This window comes from Macaca thibetana, chromosome 2 (genome assembly GCF_024542745.1).
Source record: "Macaca thibetana thibetana isolate TM-01 chromosome 2, ASM2454274v1, whole genome shotgun sequence".
NCBI classification, from domain to species: Eukaryota; Metazoa; Chordata; class Mammalia; order Primates; family Cercopithecidae; genus Macaca; species Macaca thibetana.
Genome location: NC_065579.1, coordinates 141,341,601 through 141,353,538, shown reverse-complemented (window position 1 = coordinate 141,353,538; position 11,938 = coordinate 141,341,601). Strand labels below are relative to the sequence as shown.

The following is an 11,938-nucleotide window of genomic DNA, read 5'->3' as shown; positions in this document are numbered from 1 at the left end:
GTACAAGAAAACAATAGGGCAAGGGTTGCTGGGGATGGCGGGGGGCGGGTATCAGGCCTCTATCCCCCGACCCCCACCACCAAATCCCCAGAGAAAGACAGGAAAAAATTAAAGACAGGCCTTTTCTTTTCGTGGTCACATGTCTGCCCTGCTGCTGTAATAAGAACCTGCGCCAATTAGAAACGTTTTACCTCCTCCTCCCTGCCCCTCCCCGGGCACATTTCAGAGTAGGCCGGGTTGTGGACGCCAGGAGTTTGCCAAACACAGCAAACACTGGTGTGTGAGCGGCTGAAGGGGACTCTTTCCACTCCGATCTCCCTCCCTCCCAGCCTGTTTTGATTTACTAGGACTTCCTCCTCCGGGCGAGGCGGGGGAAGGACGCCGCCGAGCGCCTGGAGTTGTGCGCGTGTGCGTGTGCTAGTGCGAGTGTGAAGTGCAGCGCAGGAGTGCAACATGCTGTAATGGGAGGAAACCGAGCGGCGTCGGAGCGCCCTGGACCGCCGCGGCCGTTTTGAGCGCAGTGGCGCTGAGCAGCCCCTCCCGGAGCCGGTGTGACCTGTCCCTTCAGGTGCGTGGCCGTCGGCCCGTCGGGGAGCGCGGCTCGGGCATGCGGGTGCCGACGGGGCCCGGGAGGCGGGGGACGGCTGGTGCGCCGCGTTCCGCGGGTGAGCGGGTGTGGACGGCGACCCGGCGCGGGCGGGTGGTGCACCCTTCCCTGGCTGCTCGGCGAGCCGGGGGAAGCGGAGGGCGGCATGGGTGCCGCAGGTTCGGTTGAACTCCGGGCACTTGGCGGGCTGTGTGTGGCGGGAAGGGCAGCAGGTCCTCGGGACGGGTCTGGTTGGACTGTGAACGTCGGCGTCCCGTGCGCTGTCCCCCGGGAGCGGGGACCTACTGTGCGCGCGTGGGGAGCGCGGCGGGCATCTGGGCACGCACAAAATGTGCGTTTGTGTTTGTACATTTGCACGGAGCTGTGTCCCCTGGCGGGGCCTCGGGGGCCGGGGGCGTGCGAGATGCCGTGTCCACAGCAGTGTGCGCCATGTCCATGCGCCCTGCCCGCTGGCGCCTCTCGGGAGCGCCCGCCCCGGCAAACCTCACTGCCCCAGCGCGCCGGCATCGGCCGGGGAGGTGCGAGCTGGCACCGGGCTCGCAGCTGGCGGGGGAGGGAAAGCGGCCGCTCCCGGCCGCGGGAGGCCCCGCCCCTGTCTCCCTCCCGGCTCACCTGGGCTCAGCCCCCACCTGCTCCGTGGGGGGGGCGTGACCGAGGGCGTGGCCTGGCTGGCCTGGCGGAGCCCTGCTCAGGGTGGGCGGTGCCTCATTCCAGGGATTCCTCGCGCTCTCGCGCTCGCTTCTGCCTGCCCGGCCCGCGCGTGCGTGTGCGTGTGCGTGTTTGGCGGGGGCCCGTGCGGGGGCTCGGGCGCGAGCGCGCCTGTGCGTCTGCGCGCCCTTGGGGTGCGCCCCGCGTGCCCAGGTCCCGTCCCCGCCCCTGGGTCCCCCGCAGGGCCAGGCCGGCCCGAGGCGGGCGCGCCCAGAGCCGCCGGGCGGTGAGTGCGGTTGACCCGGTCGGCGGGGCGGGACCCGGGCTGGGCGAGGGCCGGCCTGAGGGGGCCCTTGGGGTGGGCTGTCGGAGCAGAACCGGGATGCCCTGCGGCAGGGAAGAGGTGGCGGGTCCTCGCCGGGCCGCTCGGGAGGCGCCGATGGGAGCGGAAGAGCCTAGGCTCCCGGAGGACGTCCTGGGAGTCGGAGGCGCGGGGCGGGCGAGGAGGCCCGCGTCCGGCATCCCCGCGGTCCCCGCTGGCCTCAGGGAAGGCTGTGATGTGGACTGCGGGAAGGCGCATCGTCCTCTTCGTGTGCTTCCTGCCCCCTCCCCAAAACAGGACTGCACACTCTCCCTGCACCCAGTGCAGGCCTCGCCGAAGAGCACAGGGCTGTTCGCTTTTTGTTTTGCTTGAAGTCTGCTTTGATTCCTCACCCTGAGACATTTAACTGTCTTAGGTTATGAAGACAGTGCTTGCTAGGGCTAATAGTATTTATGTACGTTGCTGGCATGTGTTCATCTGTTTAAGTTAGATGATTAAAAAATCGGTTTCACTTTGATCGTTGGTGCTGTATGTTTGCTAGTTGTAGTCCCTTCTCTGTGATTAATAAGAACCAGCAGCCTGGCGCGGGAGGGTAGGGGTGTTGGGGAAGTGGAGGCGGCTCTACTGGGATTTATCAACAGCTGGTTGCCCCTCTATTTGAAAGGCACTGTCTCCCAGTTTGTGGAGTTTTACTATCTTGTTCTATGCCCAAGCCTACTTCGACTCAGAAGGAGTCTGGCAGTTGTTTCCTCTAAATAGTCAAAGACAAAAAAAAAATATTAATTTGCCTATTAGGATTTGAAGGTCAGTTTTGCATACCATGTTAGCATACCAAACTTTAACTCTTTCTCTTCTCGCTGAGTCCACGGACTTGTACTGTTCATTGTTTCCTGCTTGCATCTAATGAAGAGTCTGCGCATGACTGGGAGGGGAGTAGAGTGGGCAGTTTAAGGAGACCTTTGGGGTTGGAGCAGTAAGGCTGTCCCTGTGGTGTGATCTTGGGACAAGTTATTTATTATCTCTAAGTCCCAATGCTCTCAATTTAAATAAAGGGTTTAGAAATACTTGATTCAGAAGTTTCTTGTCTTACACTCAAGACAGTTTTGAATTTTTTCTTGTATTTCCTGTTACATCTGGCCTGAAAAGTCATCTCTCCCACGGTGGAAATGATGTAAACCCTTCAATTCGTTGTTTAACTTTGGCAAAATTTTAATCCCAGGCTAATTTCCCCTGCCACCGTTTTTTCACACTTCTGGGCAGCCTGCCTTTGCTTTCCATTTGGAAGGGAATGCTAACTAATTTTTATGTTGACCAAAACAATACAATTAAGAAGATAATTCTGCTATAAATAACTATGAACTACATTCCAAAACTGTGAATGTTGTAGTAAAAACAGCTCTGGGTTATTATTTCTGGAGACTTGAGTTCTAGTCCTATCAATGTCACCCACTAGCTTTATGACCAGAAATAAGTTACTCGTACTCAAACTTTGTGTTTTATTTTCCTTTGTAAAAGGGTGATAATATCAATTCCAATACATCACAGAGTTTCGGGAATTACAGAGAATAATGTGCTTTGAAAGTATTTTGTGTTATTTATAAAAACTCTTTGAAGCTTTGAAAGACCTACATAAACACAGTTGTTACTGCTATCCCCCAACTGATTTAAAATTATGACTTTATCTGAAGATTTTAACACTTCTTACAGACATAATTATGTAAAAACTTTCACTTTTAAATATTCTGGGCGGGCACAGTGTCTCACATTTGTAATCCCAGCACTTTGGGAGGCTGAGGTAAGAGGATCGCTTGAGGCCAGGAGTTCCAGACCAGCCTGGACAACAAAGAGACTCCAGGCTCCCAACTGTACCAAAAAAAAAAAGAAAAAATAAATAAATAAATAAATAAATTCTGCAGTGGGAAATTCCTTTTAACCCCTTATGGAGGCAGCCTTGTTACCAGTCTCTGGTGGTTGCCAAAACAAATCCAAAGGGAGATTTTATTTCGTGTCTCTTCTAGGTATCTCTCTTGGAGAGTTTTGCTGTGCAGCTTTTAATTTGCCTTAGTAAAATAATGAGTAGGTTAACAATAAAAGTTGTTTTGTAACTTTGAACATGACTTAACAAAAGTACTAAAAGTTGTAAGTTCAGGAGGGAAAAATCAAATACACGGGAAAATTTTATTGTCACTGAAATTGTGACAGTGTGGTGATTTTAACATACCAATGTGTCTGCTTATTGCCTGTGTGAGATGACCTGTTGCAGCTATGAGAACCTGGTGAAAGAGAAAGTTTTTTGTTTGTGTGCATGAAGAAATTTCCTGGAGGTATGTTAACTGAGGCTCATTTGTGCTTCTTTCAGGGAGCTCATCTAAAGCTAATGAAGCTATGGGTGGGTGTTTAATAGAACAGTAAAGTGAATGCTGCTAATCTGTAGCATTTAGGATCTCTCCACATTAACCCCCCCCCGCCAAAAAGAAAGCTAATACTGTAAGAACTAGATTGCAAATTTGTTTTATTTTATTATTTTTAAATTATTTTTATTTTTATTTTTTTGAGATGGAGTCTTACTCTGTCCCCCAGGCTGGAGTGCAGTGGCTCGATCTCGGCTCTGCAAGTGATTCTCAAGTGATTCTGCAAGTGATTCTGTTTCAAGTGATTCTCCTGCCTCAGCCTCCCGAGTAGCTGGGACTACAGGCCTGCGCCCCAACACCTGGCTTATTTTTGTATTTTTAGTAGATACAGGGTTTCACCATGTTGGCCAGGCTGGTCTCAAACTCTTGACCTCAGGTGATCCACTTGCCTTGGCCTCCCAAAGTGCTGGGGTTACAGGCGTGACCCACCGCACCCTGCCCATTTTTGTGCTTTTCGTTGGGGATTTTGCTGTTTATAGTGGCCCCCAAGTATGGTCCTAAATTGCTGTCTAATATTCCTCAGCCAAGAAGGCTGTGATGAGCCTCATGGAGAAAATATATATGTTAGATGAGCTTCATTCAGGCTTGAGTTACAGTGCTGTTGGCCTTGAGTTCAACATTAATTAATCAACAATAGATATTAAATAAGGTGTCTTTAAACAGAAACATACATAAAACAAGGTTGTGTTTTGATCAGTTTGCAAAAATGTGACCAGAAGCTGGAAGGAATCTCACTTTTATTTCCCCTAGGAATGGTGGTTCAATATTCACTAATTCAGTGTTCGCAGAGATTTTATAGAACACAGCTACTATGAATAACAAGAACTAGGTCAGGCACAGTGGCTCACACCTGTAATCCCAGCACTTTGGGAGGCCGAGGCAGGTGGATCACCTGAGGTCAGGAGTTTGAGACCAGCCTACCCAACATGGTGAAACCCTGTCTCTACTGAAAATACAAAAATTAGCCGGGCATGGTGGCAGGCACCTGTAATCCCAGCTACTGGGGAGGCTGGGTCAGGAGAATGGCTTGAACCCGAAAAGCGGAAGTTGCAGTGAGCTGAGATTGCACCATTGCACCCCAGCCTGGGTGACAGATCAAGGCTCTGTCTCAAAGAAAAAAAAGGACTGATAATATTTACTGACAGTGATAACTACAGTGCTACAGTGCTACCTAATGTTGCACTGTGGCATGAATTAGATGTCTTTATGTAGACTTTAATAGGCTGAGAGCTGAGATTTGATTTTGGAACAATGGAGAGTTAGACCTGGGCTGTTCTGGGAAGCTTGCTAACTTGGGCTGTGATGCAAATTCATCTTTTATTCTTGGGAGTAACAGGTCCCTAAGAATATGTGTCACTTTAGCACTTGTGAATAGGAAATACTAACTATTCAAATAAGTATTCAAATTTTAAGTATTCAAATAAAATAAATGCAAGAGCAGGCTTATCCAGAGTAAACTAAAAATGCCAAAGAGTTTCTGTTATTTCATATGCCTTGCTGTATAAGGCTGAGGTCTTGAATATGAAGAGAGAGAGATTCATAATATCCTAAAATGAGAAAGGAAAGCATGGTTCATCGTTTTCTTTTTTTGTATTTTTATTTATTTATTTTATTTTATTTTTTGTATTTTTAGTAGAAATGGGATTTCACCATGTAGGCCAGGCTGGTCTTGAACCTCTGGCCTCAAGTGATCCACCTGGCTTGGCCTCCCAAAGTGCTGGGATTGCAGGTGTGAGCCACCGTGCCTGGCATCATTTTTATTTGGGCTGACAACAATGTTGAAAAATGTTGGGAATTGGTGGTCTGCTCAGAAAGTTCAGACTGATTTTTATTTGTCCCCCTTACATAGAGTGGTTTCAGTGTGGGCCCACCATATAGTCACTTTCCATGGGACAGTTTAGGGAGATGGGTGGACTTCAGCCAGCAGTAAGAATTTTGCACCAGCATCAGGCAGCATTGCATAGGACCATGAAATGTGTTGTAATGTAAGTTGGGTTTTGCAGCCCAGAGCCTGTATAGATGTCCCTCACTGGGTACATGATCAACTTTCATGCAGTCTGTGCATTTGCATAGTTTACACTGATATCAAACTGTATTGCAATAACTGAGGATTTTTGTCACCGTGTGGTGGCACTATCTGCTAGCTCCCGTTGCCAGGGTAGTGATGACTAAATATCGTACCCCTGCCCTCCCGCAGGGGTGAGAAGTCCCATAGACTCAAGCCCTGAGCCATGTTAGCATCAGGAAACCTCGAGTGGTTGAGCAGAGCATTCGTTCAGGGTTTCCATCCAGAGTGTTAGCCCTTTATTTGGTCTGAGTTAATGGGGGTCTCACTTTCTATTGAGGTCATGGGAGGGGGAGGCACCTAAGGTTACCTGTTCCTGCTATACAGCCTCCAGCCTACATTGGAGGGTAAGAGATTGATGGCTGCCTAGCCTGTAGACTTGCCTCCTGCAGAGGTTTCACAGGAGGGCTGCTAAGCCCTATGGAAAGGGTGTGATCTGGGTCTCACACTTGAGGTTGGCAGGTACCTGAAAAAATCCTAAATAGGGGTTTTATGCAGATACATATATTTTTTTTTTTTTTTTTTTTTTTTTGAGACGGAGTTTCACGCTGTTGCCCAGGCTGGAGTGCAGTGGCGCCATCTCGGCTCACTGCAAGCTCCGCCTCCTGGGTTCAGGCCATTCTCCTGCCTCAGCCTCCTGAGTAGCTAGGACTACAGGCGCCCGCCACCGCGCCCGGCTAATTTTTTTGTATTTTTAGTAGAGACGGGGTTTCACTGTGGTCTCGATCTCCTGACCTTGTGATCCGCCCGCCTCGGCCTCCCAAAGTGCTGGGATTACAGGCTTGAGCCACCGCGCCCGGCCCATATATTTTATATATATATAAACACACACAGTTCTTAGGAAGTAGACGTAGAACATGCAGATGTATTGTTCAAATATTAGAACGTTTGGCCTTCTAATGAACGTTCAGGAGTGATCATGTGTAGAAGTAAGGAATTTGACACAAGCAGAAGCAGCCGAGTTCTTCTGGCATTGATGCTTCAACTTACAGCAGCGTGAGTCAGTTATACCTGCTTCGGACATGCCTCGATGAGGAAAGCTGGAATAGCAAAGGATCTGTCTGTTCATGCTCTTTCTTTGATAATATGACTAGTGAGAGAATATTTTGAATAAGGGCTGGCTTCTATTTAGAAAGGTAACATACAATTTAAGGTTGTGAATTTCAAGCACCAAGGTGAAATTCTAAAAATGTTCTCACTGAACCTTAACAGTTAGCCATTGGAGCTTGACCACAGGTCTTCCTGAGCATGGCGAAGTCGACATCATCCTTCCTGCTACTGTACCTATTCTTGGATCCCAGAGTCCTCAGGGCTTTTGCTTGACTCCTCCGTAGCTGTGGCCCCAGAAACCGCTATGTCTTGGCAGTTTGTTGCCGGTGTCGTTGTTGGCCACAGTCTCAGCATCATTTGACCTGGTGTGACAGTCTTCTTTTCTTACCTGCCTTGGTTACTATTAATGTGACTCCATGCCTACCTCTGTTAGAAGAATGTCAAATATACCATAGTTTGCGTGTTCCGGAGAGGTGAGGGCTTGCTTCCCCTTGCTCGCTGTTGAAACGGTCACATTATTGCCTGATAGGTATCTCAAGGTGTAGGGGAAAGAGCACAGGGCTAGAAGTCATGGTTGCCAATGCAAGGTTTGCTTTGATCTAGGCTAAATAATTGTGCTTGTCACTAAAACCTCTTTAGCACGATCAACTTAAGAATAGTAAAAATAGTATTGGAGGGAGAATTGAGAGACTTGAATTCTAGTCTTAGTTGCTTCAGGAAGTCACTTACATTCTTGGTGCCTCAGTTTTTCTTTTTTTTTAATCTGGAGAAGAAAAATAATAATCATATTTGGCCATTTGGCCCAAGTAATAATTTGATTGTGAGAATCCAATGAGGTCATTTATGTGAATGTATTTTGAAAACATGTATGCTATACACCTGGAAGATGGTGGCGGTAGACTAAAAAAATTTGTTTTTCTCTTTAGTTTATAAGGCATTTTCAGTTATATCGTTTAATCCACATGATAAGCTTGTGATCATCTGAAGTTAGTTAGGCAGTGTTTTTTACTGTTTTCTTTAAGGAGGAAACTAGGGCCTGGAGAAGGTAAATGACTGGCCCACACACTTAGTGTTGGACATCTAGGGCAAATCCTAGAGCAAAATAGGCTTTCAGGGATTGTTGACTGAATGAGTGAAAGATTTAAAGTAGGGCTCAAACTTGGGCTCTCTGATGCTAAGGTCCTGGCTCTGTTGACTTAACAGATGGTAAAGTGCGAGAAGAAAAAAGGATGACTCAAATGAGAGATATTTTTAGCAAGAAGAGCAGAGAGGGATGGTCTGAGAATGGGATGTTAACAGGAAGAATACGTGCTGCACGAACTTGGTGGGGCATCACTGGACACCCTGGGGAGGAGAAAGAGGTGGAGGATTTAAAACCGTGAAACTGTGCTTGCATGTCGCCACCAGAATATGGTGACATTTGATCTGGTTCTCATTTCAGTTTTCCTTCTCACTGAGCCAGACAGCCAGCGTATCACCCAGTGTCATCCGTATTTGGTGTATGGTGCTCAAGGGCATGGAGTGTACTTTTCCTTTTTTGTAATGTCTAAATACAGTGTTTTAATAGAGGAGATACCCAATAAATACCTCTAAATTCTTTTTTTTTTTTTTTTTTTTTTTTTTTGAGACAGGGTCTCCCTCTGTCACCCAGGCTGGAGTACAGTGGCGTGATCTCAGCTCATTGCAGCTTCAACTTCCCAGGCTCAAGCCATCCTTCTGCCTCAGCCTCCCAAGTAGCTGGGACTACAGGCGTATGCCACCATACCTGGCTAATTTTTTTTTTTTTTTTTTTTTTTTTTTTGAGACGGAGTCTTGCTCTGCCTCCCAGGCTAGAGTGCAGTGGCGCGATCTCGGCTCACTGCCAACTCCGCCTCCCGGGTTCACGCCATTCTCCTGCCTCAGCCTCTGGAGTAGCTGGGACTACCAGGCGCCCGCCACCACGCCTGGCTAATTTTTTTGTATTTTTAGTAGAGATAGAGTTTCACTGTGTTAGCCAGGATGGTCTTGATCTCCTGACCTCGTGATCCGCCCGCCTCGGCCTCCCAAAGTGTTTGGATTACAGGCGTGAGCCAACGCGCCTGGTCTATTTTTTTTTTGGATACAGAGTCTTGCTCTGTCACCCAGGCTGGGGTGCAGTGGCGCGATCTCGGCTCACTGCAAGCTCTGCCTCCCGGGTTCATGTGATTCTCCTGCCTCAGCCTCCCGAGTAGCTGGGACTACAGGCGCCTGCCACCAGGACCGGCTAATTTTTTGTACTGTAAGTCGAGATGAGATTTCACTATGTTAGCCAGGATGGTCTTCATCTCCTGACCTTGTGATCTGCCCGCCTCAGCTACAGGCGTGAGTCACCACGCCCGGCCAATTTTTGTATTTTTTATTGGGACGAGGTTTTGCCATGTTGCCCAGGCTGGTCTCAAACTCCTGGGCTCAGGTAATCTGCCCACCTCAGCCTCCCAAAGTGCTGGAATTACAGGCATGAACCACTGTGCCCGGCCACCTCTAAATTCTTTTTTTTTTTTTGAGATGGAGTCTCACTCTGTTGCTCAGGCTGAGTACAATGGTGCGATCTCAGCTTACTGCAACTTCCACTTCCCGGAATTAAGTGATTCTCCTGCCTCAGCCTCCTGAGTAGCTGGGATTACAGGTGCTCACCACCACACCCAGCTAATTTTTGTATTTTTAGTGGAGACGCGGTTTTACCACGTTGGCCGGGCTGGTTTCGAACTCCTGACCTCAAGTGATCTGCCTGCCTCGGCCTCCCAAAGTACTGGGATTATAGGCGTGAGCCATGGCGCCCGGCCACATCTCTAAATTCTTAATGGCCAAGAAGTACACCCCATGCCATGGTGTGATAGTTCATACTTTTGGGTTTGTCCTACCATTGTATATTATTAGCTGAGACCAAGTTGGTTTTAGCTCAGGGAGTGGTCCTGGGGAGGCCAGAGTTTGGGCTCATGATGTAACAGGGCCAACAAAAATTAGGGTATTTTATTGTGTGCATCTGGAAGTTGGAGAGGCCATCAGGTGTTTCAGGATAGTGATATCTGTCTGTTTCTGACTTTTGACCCTTTACTGTGTGTGACAGGAACACTGGACAATTTGAATGTGATTCCTCCCATGCTCACCCCCCTGGCCTCCACATCTAGAAAAGGTAGTTGCTCCATGTTCTCATACTCTTACCTAAAGTATATCATATCTAGCCACTGCCATGGGACAGACATGGAGTGAACATGCCTGGTGCTGTAGCTTTTATTGTGCAAATCTTCTTGGAAAACTTCCATAACATATCTTAGGAGTTGTGTTCCCTTGCTTGAAAAGCAATATAATCTAATATACCCCACAGTGCTGTTCCCAAGTGATCTGATTTGGATGTTTGTCCCCTCCAAATGTTACGTGGAAATGTGATCCTCAGTGTTGGAGGTGGGTCCTGGCGGGAGAGGTTGGATCATGGGAGTGATCCCTCATGAATGGTTTAGTGCCATCCCCTTGGTGATGGCTGAGTTCTCTGGTAGTTCGTGGGAAATCTGGTTGTTTAAAAGAATGTGGCACCTTCTTTCCTCTCTTGCTTCTGCCCTCGCCATGTGATGTGCTGGCTTCTGCTTTGCCTTCCATTATGATTGGAAGCTTCCTGAGGTCTCACCAGTAACTGAACAGATGCTGGCACCATGCTTATACAGTCTACTGTTAGCCAGTTAACTTTTCTTATAAATTACCCAGCTTCAGGTATTACTTTATAGTGACACAAAACGGACTAACATACCAAGATAGGTACTCGTGTCCCCTTGTTGACTAAAAAGGGACAGTTCTTTGTGGAAGGCCAAAAAATGGCTGTCAGATTTATAGCTGAGCTTGCCATTAGCACTGAATGCCCCCAAGTGTTTGTAGCTTTAAAATTGATACCTCTTCTTCCCTAATTCTCAACCTTTAGCTATTTGGAAGAACATATTAATTGAGGCTAAGGGAGTGTGAGGAAAGGCATGTGGACTGGCAGAGAAAATATGTGACCATTACCTGAAAAACAAAATCCATAACAAAATATATGTCTATTCATGATGAATTATGTTCACATTTGACAACCATGAAAAAGGTGAATGGATAGACCAGAAACTGGTTTGCAGTGCAGTGGAGCACACAGTGTACTTTGTATCTGTTTTTTTTTTTTTTTTCGAAAGACAGAGTCTCGCACTGTTGCCCGGGCTAGAGTGCAGTGGTGCGATCTCAGCTCACTGCGCCCTCCGCCTCTCAGGTTCAAGCGTTCTTCTGCCTCAGCCTCCTGAGTAGCTGGGATTACAGGTACCCAACACCATGCTTGGCTAATTTCTTGTATTTTTAGAAGAGATGGGGTTTCACTAGGTTGGCCAGGCTGGTCTTGAACTCCTGACCTTGTGATCTGCCCGCCTTGGCCTCCCAAAGTGCTGGGATTACAGGCATGAGCCACTGCACCTGGCCCTCTGTATCTTTTTCTAGAGCCACACTCCTCTCACTTAAATGGTGTTATGTTCCAGGTGTCAGCATTTCAATGGATGATGATTATTTTTTTTTCTGAGATGGAATCTCACTCTGTTGCCCAGGCTGGAGTGTGGTATCCCAATCTTGGCTCACTGCAACCTCCACCTCCCAGGTTCAAGCAGTTCTCCTGCCTCAGCCTCCTGAGTAGCTGGGATTACAGGTGCCATCACCACCATACCTGGCTAATTTTTGTATTTTTAGTAGAGACTGGGTTTCACCATGTTGTTGAGGCTGGTCTCAAACCCCCGACCTCAAGTGATCCGCCTGCCTTGGCCTCCCAAAGTGCTGGGATTACAAGTGTGAGCCACCATGCCTGGTCCTCAATG

General features: G+C 48.2%; 1 protein-coding gene across 2 annotated transcripts in view; it reads left to right on the top strand.

Moving 5' to 3' along the window:
* The first annotated feature begins 200 nt into the window (after nucleotides 1-200).
* The window catches only part of VGLL4 (vestigial like family member 4), a 162,920-nt gene continuing 151,182 nt past the window's right edge, over nucleotides 201-11,938 (top strand). Inside the window, exon 1 of one of the 2 annotated variants that reach the window (XM_050781505.1) lies at nucleotides 201-568. The gene's annotated coding sequence lies outside the window, so the exon portion shown is untranslated. Of the gene's footprint in view, nucleotides 569-1,369; nucleotides 1,542-11,938 lie in introns of those variants that run through there. The other variant, XM_050781506.1, reaches the window with a different exon arrangement.